Raw genomic sequence first — 13,559 nt, forward strand, 5'->3', positions numbered from 1 at the left:
TTATTTAAATGAGATTAGCAGGTGCTCAGGAGGGTATTAAGGATCATTAGCTACCTAATCAGTAAAGCTCCTAATTGAGGAGTTCTCCCTGACAGCCCATTTATTGTGCTTTCACTGTATGGCCAGGCATGCTTGGGGCAGGCGGCATGGAGTCTAGCTCTTCACACTCTATGGGCTAAGGATCAATCGCGATTTTCAGTTAAGAAACCAGAGGCACAGAGAATTGAAATCATGTACAGTGACACATCTTATTAAAACACAAAACAAAACTAAAAAGACAGGGGAGGAGAAGTACTTTAAAGATGATGAAACACTTCATTTTGAGAACAAATACCTATTTGGGAAGAGCATACTTTCCTGGCTCCCCTACGAGTTCAGCAGATTTGTGCTCTTGTCATATTTGTTGGATTTACAAATGATATGACTTTGTCAATCTCCTTTAATTCCACAGTCTTGTACAACTTGAAGTCTGTCTTGGGTGAAATGGGGATTTCACACTTAAAAGTTATTTTCTCCTCTTATGGCAGTTTAATACATACTACAGTATCTACTCTTTTTCCCTCTAGAAGTGCATACTTTGTGAATGAGTGTGGGGTCAGAGAAAATATCATGAGCCAAGGTCAGCACTTCTGGACCAAGGGTTTACAACCTTGGATATACATTAGACTCACTAGTGATTAAAAAAATCCCCACAGCATACCACAGACTCAATCTGTTCGATTAGCATCTCTGGGGAAGAGGCCAGGTGCCAGAAGCAGCATCTCTGCATGTGCACTAGTCCTTGGTGTTTTTGAAGGCTTTGTAGTATTTTTGAGAGTAGCCTCTTGAGAACCATGGCTCTGGCCGAGCCTCATTGTGTATGGAAAGCATGGGGGATCTTGTCAAAATGCACATTCCTCCGTAGTAGGCCTGAGTGTTGGGAGCTCACTTTGAACACATTCTCAGGTCAGGCTGTTTCTACTGCTCTCCATATTTTGGTGGGGAGAGGCTCTGGGTCAATGAATCTCAAAATGAGGGCCCTGGATTTGCAGCATCAGCACTATCAGGAAGCTTGTTAGAAATGCAGATTCCTGGGCCTAGAAAACTGTCACCCAGAAGGTAGAGCCCAGCGATCTGGGCTAAGAAGCCTTTCATTCTGATGTACACTAATGTTTCAGAACTACTGCTCAACAATGGTTTTACGTTTTCTTTAAGTTAGACCTTCAACAGGTAAAAAAGAGAGATCCGCTGGCTTATCTTCAGACAGTGATATTTGTTGAATAAGAAATCAGTCTTCATGAGAAACCAGGAAAAGCTGCACAACTAGGATTCATGTCCTGAATGGTTGTGGGGTGCTAGGCGTCCCAGGAACTGTGATGGGGCCTGGGAGCGTGTAGTGTGATTGATACAGGATCTGGAATGGCTACTAGTCTGAGGCATTGCTCACCCAGCTGCAGGATTTCATGGCTTCTTCCTCTAGTGCCTGACTCTTATCACAATTCAACAACTCTCCTTGTCTCTGCTTAAAGCAGAGGTGATTTAGTTGGATTCCTAGAATAAAGCAGCTTGAGATAGAATTCTGGCTTATTATCTGTATGGTTTTGGGTACTTGACCTAACCTCTGTCAACCTCAATTTTCTTGTCTGATAAATTGGAATAATTTTCATATCTAGTTCATAGACTTGTGTGGTAGGATTAAATGAGATATTGGTTGTAACGTGTTCAGAGTATTTCCTAGGACCCAGTAGCTGCAAAAATTAAAACTGTCATTATTGTTTTTGTTGCATCCTTATTTTTCTAGTTACATCCACCAGTTTAGATTGACTCTCAATCTAAACTTTGAGTTGGAATGTTTGAGAGAGAAACAGATTGCTGTTGTGAGTCACTGTCATGGTTACTGGGCCAAGCTCTCCCACCAGGCGTCTGTGACATCTGTGTACTCACTTGCTGTTTGGGGTTAGATGCTTCCTCTGGTCCACAATACTCTCTTCCTTGAGAAAACCTGCTCCTGCCATAACTAGAGGCAGGAAGGGAGTGTGTGTGATATGGGGCCACTGTGGGCCACCTGGGGCTCCTCAGAGGTGTGTGCCCTTCCGGGTGACTCATTCCCTTAACTTGACCCAACCGATCTACCCATCCACAGCTGACATTTTGCATATGACTCCAGTTTGGAGACCTATTTTTACATGAATTGACCAGATTTTAACTTAGTACCTGGGATACAGAAGCGGAGACCCTGCTGCATGATGACTGCATGATTACTTCTGTCCCCTCTGTCTGTAGTCTCAGGGCCACCATGTCAAGGAGTTCAATGATAAGAGGACATGCTGCTCATTGACAGAGGCAAAGAGGATGCCAGCCTAAGCACAAATACTGCACATTCAAATATCAGCCCCTTCCCACCCTCCCTGAAACTTTGAAATGTCTTTGTCATCACTTAGGCTTGGAGGAAACTGGAGCTGATATTGGTCTCTTAGAGGCGCTGTGGGACTGGTTTTCTGCAAAAAGCCACTGGGTTAATACATTCAGATGTGTGGACTTTGTTGTTCACAAATTATTAAAAGCAGGTTTGTGATGAGTCCTCCAGCGGCAAGATGGTGCTTATTTGACTCAGCAGTAGCTACTAGCTCTTTCCTTATTTACTGGCTTCTGAGTGATGAGATACAGCCGTGCCAAGTGTGAGATGCTTCCCTTTACAGTTTTGAATTTGCATGATACGATTCCATTCTTGATCACCAGGAATGTCTCTGTTGTTTTTTTTTTCCCTCCTTGTAGGAAAGCAGGGAGAAAAATCATATAATGATCATAACAAAATGTCTTATAATAAGCTAAGGTCACCCCCTGGCTCTTCTTTCTCCTGCCTATACCTTGTAGTCCTTAGTTTCCTTATCAGAGGATTTCAGACCTGGGAACACTGTCCTGTGCAAAATCTGACTCAAGTCATCAGGGTCTATGCAAATCCCTTTGAAATCTGGAAATACATTCTTGTAGACTTCCAGCATTATCTCATATCACTTTCTATCATAAAATTCCTCAAGTATATAAAACTACAAGACTAATGCATAAATAGATGTGTTGTTACATAATCATAAAAACAAAAACAAAAAAATAAATATAAGCTAAGCTACAACCAAAAATTTCAAACTAATGCTGTAGATAATGTCTGAACTAGAATTGTCAGTGCTGGCTGTGTCAATACAATAGTAAGATGTGTGGGCAAAATTATGTTTTCCTTATAACTATTTTCTCTCTACTTTAATCATTATTTAAATTATGGTCATTTTCATTATCATCATCTGGCTATTTTAACAATACAGCCAAGTTAAACTCTTAACATGTTGACCAATTTCCAATTCATGCTCCTCCACACTGAAAAATAAAAGTATCACTTAACCAAAGATGCTTATCCAATATTTATTGGGAACATAAATATGGCACATCAGCATTGCAGCACAGTTCCTCGGATATTGAGCTTTTCGACAGTCACATGCCACAAAGTGACTTGATCCTCCTGTGACTTTTCTCTGTTTAACTTGCTGTGAGTCTTGCATGAGGAGTCCTAACATCATTCATCAGTGGTGTGGTGCACACCTGATAGGAAACACAGACACCCCCCCGCCCCCAGGCAGCCATCAGAACCTCGCTTTCATCCACATGACACAGGCTGTGTTTGCATAAATACTGATCTTCATATTATCATCAAAATGAAAACACAAAATTTTGTTCTCACGGACTTTTTGCATTTGGGGAAAAATCTAAGAGCTTTCAGAAGTCCAAACATCCCAACTTAGGAAACACTCGCCGAGTTACCACTGAAGTTTTACTTCATTTAAGTCTTACAGAAACCCTTTTAGGTAGACACAGCATCAGCCCAACTCCAGAGATGGGGCTCTGGGTGTGGTGAAGGTGAGGAATGTGCCAGCACCCCCTAGGTGGCAGGGGAGGCACCAGGATCCCACCGCAGTCCAAAGCCTCTTTCCTTGAGAACTTTCAATACCCTCAGCCCAGAAAGTTTGTCCAGAGCCCTCAGGGAACTGTGTAGAAGGCACACATACCTACCTTTTTATAGGTTCTTGAGGAAACTCAAGTCAAAGTTGGCCATCATAAGCTAAACTAACCAGTGCTGATTTTATGGGAACAAAGTCACAATTTTAACAAGAGCTCATTTACCCCCCACACAATTTCCCTCAGAATCAATCATAAGGTTATTAGACCTGATCTGGAGGCCAGTGCTAAGCTGTGTTGTCCATGCTTGAAAGTTTGTCAGGTCATTTATTCACTTGTTTATTATTCATTGTACAGAATTTGCTTATTTCTCTCCCTCCAGCTACTCTATCAGAATATAAAAGGAACTCCTGGGTCCTGCTCATTTGCAAACCCAGAGATTTGCTCTGGTCCCCTCGCCTCTGCACATGAGTGCCTCCTTTATCCAAGCACAGGGTATTGGTGTGCTGGTAAGAAAACATTGACCAATTTTGCATGAAAAACTCTGGGTGGGTATCCTGCTGCTTTTTTCTAAAAGCTCTGTGAATTTAGGCAAGCCACTCGTCTCCACTGAGCCCATCTCACAGAGAAAAATATTAATAATGAATTTGGGGCCTCCCTGATGGTACAAGAGTTAAGTCTCAGCAATATGAAGCTTTTGGCAGCCACTGCAGCTCAAGTTCGATCCCCGTCCAGGTAGCTAACACACATGGCACAGCAGACTTCTCCTGTCTCGCCCGCTACTCCCCTCAGCAGTGTATTTCAGTCAATCCACCTGTTCTGCTCCCCACTATGTCTCTGGTGAATCCTCTCACTCCCCTCACCTCTGTCTACACCAGCTCTTATATGCATAAATAAATAAAGAAAATTTAAAAAACCTCTCTTTAAAAAATATTAATAATGAATTCACAAGTGTATTGAGAGGATCCAGGAGGCCACATGTATAACCTCAGCAGGGACTTTTCAGCAGTGCAGTAGCAAACCAGGTTAGTGCTCATTGTGTCCCCTGAATACTGACAGTGACGAGATCAAGTTGCTGACATTAATGTTCTTAGAGTCTAGTACAGGAGGCTGAAATTAAACAAAAAAAAAGTAGTGTGGTGTAATAAGAGATGCTTAATTGTAGAAATAGTGCAACAAAAGAGAGGCAGTAATTAAAGCGGCTGGAGTGGGACATTAGCCTAACCTTCGACTATCAATAAAAGTCATGGAAACACAGCCAGTGGGGTGGTTGGCAATGAGGTCAATGAGGTGGGGCAGGTATGAGCTAAGAAGCCCTCCATGATAGGGAGTCAGGCTTCCAGCCTCCTTCTACTTCTGATGTTCTGCATTAGATACAGTTGTAAAGCCCACCCAGAATATTTCCTTTCTACCCAGAATGGTAGAGAGTAAATTACCCTGTGCCAGTTTCAAATGCACTTTCAGGATGAAAAACATCAAATACAGTCTCCATTTAATTGGCTTTCCCTGCTGTTTCCCTGCAGGACCAGCTCTGAGCTCTGCAGGGGTGCCGCAACATGGTGCTTCTCCGGCTCTCCTGGGGAGAGTTACTTTCCTTCAGCAGCCCCCTGATTTCCTCTGAATAAACCACTTGGTCAATGCATTATTGTTCTTTTGATGGCCTGCTTAGACCCCCAGAACTAGAATACATTGGCCAAATTCATTCTAAACAATAGATTTTATGCCTGCAGTTCTCTGAAACAGGTAACTTGCTGTTCCCTCCACTGAAGCTGCTGCCTGGAGCGCTAACGCCTCGACCCGTCTGTTTGCCTTAGTGCTCGAAAGGCTTTTTGGCGTCTTTCATCGCCAGCCCCCACTGTCATTATTGCCTGTGACTTTCGTGAAGAAGGCAGTTCCTATTATATTATTTTACAAATTCAATCAAGCCATGACTCAGGCAGTGTTGATACCTCCGAATGACATTTCAACAAATGCTCCTATGTGGATGGAACGCCTCGTCCACGGAGCTAATGAAGTGCTGCTGGGGCTGGTGTTATTCTCAGTCCACTGCCTTAAACCTCAGGGAGCAATTAAGTACCTGTGTCTGTGAGAGGATGAAGAGAAAGTGAGAATCATAAAATCTGTGGGCCCTTTTGATTTAACTGCAACACGATTTCACAGCCTACTTCCTAAGCAAAAACTCTATTTTAGAAATGACTTTTCCAGCCTGGATTTGAGAAGGTTGAGGTAGTTTTTCCAAAGTGGGGTCCAGATCTGAGGTCTCAAAAGTGGGGGTATCACAGCTACTGGAAAAAAATAATAGAACTCACTTATTTAATATATAAAAAGAATGAATTAGAGTTTTACTCTGTGCAATGAGGAATTAGTCATGCCCTCACTGCTCACTGATTAAGAAACCATGAGGGAGAATGGGGTTGTCTAGTATAGCGTGGTTCATTAATTTACTCCCAGCCCCTTGTGATATTTTGTAATTTATATGAACTTGGCTAAGTGAGCAAGGGTCTTAATAGATTTCTGTCAGGAAACCATGTAATGAAGGTAATATTAGGTGATGAGGCAAGGTCGATGCAGAGCTGATCACAGCCTGTATGACATTGACCCAAAACTTCAAAAGTATGAACAAAAATATATAAAAGATGGAATTTGTCATGGGGTGAATTTTGTGTTCTCTCCACCCAGTACTTAGAATGTGACTTTATGTAGAGAAAGGTCTTTGTAGAGGTAATCAAAATAAAATGAGATCATTATGGTGGACCTAATCCAATAGGACTCTTTACAAAAGGAGGAATTTTGGGAGGAGAAATATGCATACAGGGAATACCTACTACATCAAGACACAGGGAGTCGATGACATCTACAAACCAAGGAGAGAGCCTGGAACAGAACCTTGAGAATGGGCCTCCCCTGGTGGCACAGTGGTTGAGTGCTGGGCTGAGAAGCTGCCCGCAGCCTCTGCAGTGCCGGTTCGATCCCCGGCCATCAGCGAGGGTCCCACATGGCATGACAGACCTCTCCTGCCGTGCCTGCTGCTCCCCTCAGCAGTGTATTTCTTCAGTCTGCCTGTTCTGTTCTCCGCTCTGGCTCTGGTGAATTCTCTCACCCTCCCGTGCTTCTGACTGTACCCAGTGCTTGTATAAATAAATAAATAAATCTTAAAAAAAAAAAAAGAACCTTGAGAAGTATCCGACCCTGCCAACACCTTTACAGACCTCAGGCCCCAGCCCCCAGACTGTGATGGAAAGGATCTTGTTGCTGGGGCTACTGATCAGTGGCCCTTCATTGCCCACCTGAGCCAACTACTACAGAGACTCATCCAGCTCAGGAGCGATGGGCCTCTGCCATAACGCTGTGTGCCTTGAGGTATTATGAGTGACAGTATCAAGCCACTGAGACTAGAGAGACATTTGAAGCTAATCTTTCAGCACATAAAGATAAAGAAAAGATTCACAAACAATGACATGTATTCAGCCACTAAAAATATTGCTATTAGATTTCTAGGCGGCAAAGACTTTTTTATACCATCATGAAATTAATTAACTTTTAAAATAGTGTTGTTTAATGTTTTTTGTACAATTTTAAAATACCCATTCTATTTTTGTAGGTTGTAGGTTCCTGTGAACTGGCTACTAGCTAGCCACTCATGGGCAACTGTGACCTATTTGCTATCTGCAAATCACAGCAGAGCAGTGATTTGTTCTACCTACGGAGAACAGCCCGTATCACGAGGCAGGCCTGGGGACACCTGGGCTGCGGTTGACCTTATTATGTGACTCTTTCCATGGTGGTCTTGGGATAATTCTGCCTGTAATAACATCAAATACTTTGCTGATGCAAATGTCTCTTGACATCTGGTCATGATGCCCTCTTTGCTATCCCTCGTAAAACTCTATCCCCTACTCCTATCCCCCACTCCTATCCCACCCTCCAGACCTCATTCCTCATAGTATTGCTGCGTGATCAGCTGTTACTAGTCTGTCTGCTTTCAATAAATGGCACAAGAACTTCTGCTCAAGTAGCAGAGTCTTACCTTGCAAACCTGCTCCATTACTGCTGTGTTCCTCATTGCGTTCCTGCCGCAAAGCAGCAACAAATCTCCTGTCACAAAAGTAGGTAATGGGATAGCCTATACAGTAGTACATATATAATTTATAGTAAATTTGGATGAATGCTTAAATGTGTTTTATTGATGAGGTGCATAATTTAATATGTTTAGGGGTCACTGGCCATGATCATTTGGTGTAGGTCCTTCTTTTTGAAATGTGGGTACTTTAGATCCTTCAGATGTAGGAATGATAGAGCAATTTTTCAGGGCAATTTTGAAGTCCTAAGTAAACAAAATTTCATCCTAAGAGGAACCAGTTTATTAATGTGTGACTCACATTTTCCTCGGAAGATTTAAGTCAAAAAGACTTTCTTGATGGCTTTTAGGTTTTAAAGATAGTTTCTAAAGTGACTTAAATTGTTTCTGTATAGAAGTTAATTTTTGTTCATTTTGTTTGCTTAACCTGTGTCTTCTATTCAATGCCTTTGTGAGACTTCTCACCAGGGCAAGAAAATCATGCACAACCCTCAAAAGTCACAAAGGGTCTTCACCCGCTGATTGACTTAGAAGCATATTTAGCTGTGTTACATAGAAAATTAACTAGGCACTTGAGCAGCCTTCCCTGGAGAATACAATCAAAGTAAGTACAAGTAGGACAGGGAGAACTTCACCTACATCAGGTGCTCACACCTATATATACACACACACATCAGTGTTCATGTGTCCGGGAAAAGACTTGCCTGACTTTCACCAGACCTGTAGGCTTTTACTGGCCTGCACCTTCTATTATAGAAGAATACTTGGCAATCAACACTCGATGTGGTTGGAGTGACAGGCTTCAAATTAACAGTGGGCATAAAGGCTGTTGCATTTTTGATTTTCTTCAGTCTTTAAAAGGACCCTAAAGGACAAACTATTTACTAGATGAAATAAACAGTGATTTATGCCTTGGGAGGTCTGAGATTGTGCAGTTTTCTAATCTCCGTCAAGAAGAAAAGCAAGAAGAGAGACTTTGGTTCAATGTGGTTCCTATGCCTCTTAAGCAAACGTGGACATTTTTTTCTTTTTGCCACTTCTTGCAAATCATCACATGTCTCGGGAGGCACCTAAATGCAAGTTCTGGTTCTGTCCACTCCCCTCTGCCTGGCATTCACAGTCTGTAAGTCACTGCCAATGTCAGAAGTTGGAAATATGTTATGATGGTTGAAAGATATTGACCTGTTCCTACTTCTGCTCCTCATTAGTCGGTCCCAGTAGCTTGGTTGTAAATTGCATAGGTGGTAAAAGTCACCCTTTTGTGGAGAAGTGTATGAAGAGAATAATAGAAGAGGTGGGAGAAGTCCTGGGCACTCCTGCAATAAGAGACAAAGGAGAGGGGATGGGGTGAGTGAGCTATCAGGAAAGCAAACTGAGTGTGACATCACATTACCCATGGGAGACTGTGTGTTAGGCATCATGAAATACCAGCCTCACCTCCACCATTTCCCTGTTATCCTCAACTCTGGGATGGGTGATTTCCTTCCATGCTGTGAGATTACTGAAGGTTTTTGTAGAAGTTCCCAGTCCTCAATGCCATTTGAGATGTTTGCAACTTCTAAAAATGCCCTCAATATCATTTTTTACTTCCCACTTTGCATATTTCTTATATCTAACTCTCCTTAGATTGGAGTATGCTAATAGGAACCAAGTTTAAAATGGAGGGGAAATTTTATTAAAGATTTTTGGGATGCTTTTGGCTGTGAATTCCATTCAACATGTATTTACTAAATGCTTACTAAGTATGAGATGCTATTCTAAATGCTGCAGGAATAAAAAATTAAAGAGATACATTCAGTGAGGTCAAGATGTCTTCCAGTGCCTGCAATGTATGAATGAAATTACTAGAAGAAAAAATGCACAAAATGCTATGGGTTCAAAGGAGGAAGAAATCACTTTCAGTGGGAGGGATTTTAAGAGTGAAGGAAAGTTAATATGTGAGGTTGGCCTTAAAGAATGATTAGAGTTTCAAAAAGATATAAAATAAAGGGCTACTTAGGAAACCGGAAATAGCAGAAACAAAGGCATTGAGGCACAGAAATGGGAAGGCGTGGCTTACTTTTGGAGGAAAGGTAGAAGTTATATTTAGCTAGAGCATAGAAATGTGTGTGCCCCCCCCAAAAAAAAAATGAAAGGGGGGGAAGGGAGATGACATGTCAGACAGCCCTGGCAGGGAGTCAGAGAGGCCCTGTGCTGAATTAAGAATGTAGGCTTCAGGATCAGAGACGGATTTGAATTCTCCCCATACCTGTGTGAGGGATGCATCTCCCTCAAAGAGGGAGGAACATTGAATGGGCACCATATTTTCCTGTTCCTACTTACACATAGCTGCCTGGGACTATGACTCCCAGCAGGCCATGAATCAGACTTCCTGAACGTGGGCAACTGAGAAGGATTAAAGGGGATATACAAAGGAAGGTGGAATGAAGACATATAGAGGAGAGACATGGAAAGATACTGGGAAGAGAAGTGGGTGAGCGATAGGGAGATTGCTCCTGGGCCTTGGTGGAGATAATGGCAGCTGTTGTCTTGACCTCATAGTGTATTATGTGGTATATTTTGAATTTTGAGTCTCTCCTTCTGCCCAGCTCTCTGGGACCTGCCTAACCCCTTTCTTGTTCTGGTTTGCCACCAGAAGTCACCTTAGACATATGGCAAGCTGCTTGGCTGGTCATTGCCCATGAGGGGATGGGTAATTTCTGGAGTTTTATTGGGAAACTATTATTTGAAATGCAATCTTTTTTTCTTTCTGCACACCAATTTTATTGAAATTTTTTCACACTAAGTGTCTGTTTCCTTTGCCTTTGTGCAACTGGATGGCTGGATCCCTTTTAAAGAAGGCATCCCTGGACAGTCTTGGGTCCCTGGGTACCCATTGGTCACATGCTAATACCACCTCTGTGATATGAATTAAGTCAAATCCTTTCTCTGGATCTGTCATTTGTATAATGTGAAAGGCACTTGTGTAGTTAACCTGAAAAACAAACATTTAGCCAAACCAAACCACGATGTTTCTAATATTGGCCTTGGACATGAATATAGAGCTAAATTATGTTCAGTGTATCTCATCGAAGAAGTCAAGGAAATGAATAGGATTCTGGAATAGGGCACCTCTAAATCATTGAGCTTAGTTTTCCCAAGAAATGGCTAGAAAGAGGAGTGTAAAACCTTATACAAGAAAGAGGAGTATAATACCTTTTGTCTTTTGAATACTGTGTATCTGTCTTTGCTGAGGAGAGAAAAGGATTTTGGATCTGTGAGGTGATGGGTGCTGGAATTAGTGCTTAACAATATCCCCAGGGGGGCTAGTCAGCACTCTGGGAAGGGGGTTGTGGACAATTGGGTGCAATTGTGTGGGGAATATAACCGAAATGAAAATGCATACATTGTACAAAAATGAAAAATGATGTAAGAATTATATAAAATAATATATATATATATATATATATATATATATAAAAGAACAAAAACAAATTGCTGTAACTGGGTGGCTGAGCTCGCACTGGAAGAAGGGGTTTCCCTTACTCAGGGAACCATGGCTGTCTTTACAGGGCCCAGATCAGCGAAGGCTCACAAGTGGGCGCCGGTCTTCAACGCTGCCACCTTGTGGCAGAGAGGAGCTGTGGCAGCTATAATCCAATTTGATTCCAGTTCTCTGGCAGAGTATGCAAGTTTAGCAGCATTCTCCCCCAGAGTGTGGAAGCCCCAGCGTTTGGGGACAGCATGTATGTAGGGTGATGCTGTGTGTGCCTCCTGATAGTATAAGAATTTGAGAGGTTTCTTGAAAGAGATCTCTCTAATTCAAATTTGTACAAACATTTAAAAATGGTTGCAAGTAATTAGAATTTAAAAAGAAGAAAAATACATATTGTTCTACATCTCCATCTCTCTAGAAAACTCAGCTATCCTGAAACTCTCATCCCCCAAGGCTCTGATTTGAGGAGATTTTGTTTGTTTCTACTCTTCAAGGGAAAGAAGTGAAGTGATTTGCATTTTTATTTTAAATTTAACTCAGGTTCCAGTCTTCAGAGGAGAAAGTCTGCAACGATTTCTAGATGTCTATACTTTTGATTTTGCATTTACTCCTTGAGTTCCTTGTGATGAGGAAGGATGTTGGAAAGGAGATGAGAGCATCGGGCATTTTAATTACTGACTGAATTACACTTGTTCCCGGTCAGTGGTCTTGAGGCACAGCTCTGCATTTCAGGCCGGGTCTGGGCTAATTATGCCTGGGGTCTGATAGGCAGTCACTGAAAAGTGAGCAATGGCTAAGGCCAAGCAAATCTAGGCATTTTTCTTTGTTAATCATTTTATCAATCATCATTAGTTTGCTATTTATCAACTTTTGGAAAATAAATTAAAATCTTAGATTTGGAAGTTTCTAGCATTCCCTTGGTTCAATTTTTCACCTCCAAATCTCTGACTTTCTATGACAGAAGATCAATCAGTGCAGGATCTGTTATAACACACTTAGGGATGTGAAACCCACTTCTCCGTGTAGCGGAGAGTCACTCGATATTCCAAGTGCAGCCTGGGGACCAGCAGGGAGGCCAGGGTGCCAGTGACCAGGGCTGGATCTGAGGCCTCATCCTGACTTGCTGAATCATAATCTTCACTTGTCAAGATCCCCAGGCATACTCTTAGCGATTGAAGAGCACTGGGCTTTTCCATTATTGGATGGTTTGGGGTGTTAGTGGAAATAATCTTAATAAGACCTGTTATAATTTCTTGACTGCTAGCCCACTTCTGGCCATTTCTTCTGTGATAAAGTCTTGGCCATTGCTGCCACTGTGATCACCTCATCTTACCCTGCCTTTCTTGGGGGGCGGCTGGGTTTTGACACAGCCTTTGTCACATTTCCTATGTGAGGGCTGCGGCAGCCCCAGGGCCGGGCAGTTCTCACTGGACCCACAGGGGATCTGGCTCTCTTGGTGCCCCCTTGAAGGGCAGATGAAGGTAACTAAGCAGTGGTGGGGCCTGTGTGCCAGGTGGGGAAAGAGAAGAGAGAGGAAGGATCCAGAAGATGAATTGCTTCCTCTTCCTCCTGTGCTCCCGGTGCTCCACAGTGCACTGCCTGCTCCAGAAACAGCCCATGGGACCCCCTATATTTGGGGGACGTGTGGGAAGCTCAGTAACATACTCCCTTGAATTTACTGTCCTTCCTTCCCTGCCTCACATTTCTTTTCTTTTACTTTATGTCTCTGATGTTGTCCTCACAATGGAACAGTGAGATCTAAACTTTGTCTTAAAGCCTGCTTCTCAGGAACCCAGACTGAGACATTTGCCTTGTAGGAGCTTCACTCATGCCTTCTAATTCTGCCACCTGGCTAGTCATCATTCGTACACCTTCTTGGAAATTCTAGAGGACAGCTAATATGCCTCCCCACTTCTTGGAACCCTTAGTTCTGTAACGATTCTTCAAAAGGCAGCTTCTAGGTCTTTCCATGCCTCAAGTCTCTAAATGTCATGTCTTCTTCAATTGTGACTCCTTGACTGGAGACCCCTCCTTGCGCGTCAGTGCAGGCTGAGCTCACGCGGCTCTCACTCCTTTTATTGT

This window comes from Talpa europaea (genome assembly GCF_964194135.1).
Source record: "Talpa europaea genome assembly, chromosome: 8".
Taxonomy (NCBI): domain Eukaryota; kingdom Metazoa; phylum Chordata; class Mammalia; order Eulipotyphla; family Talpidae; genus Talpa; species Talpa europaea.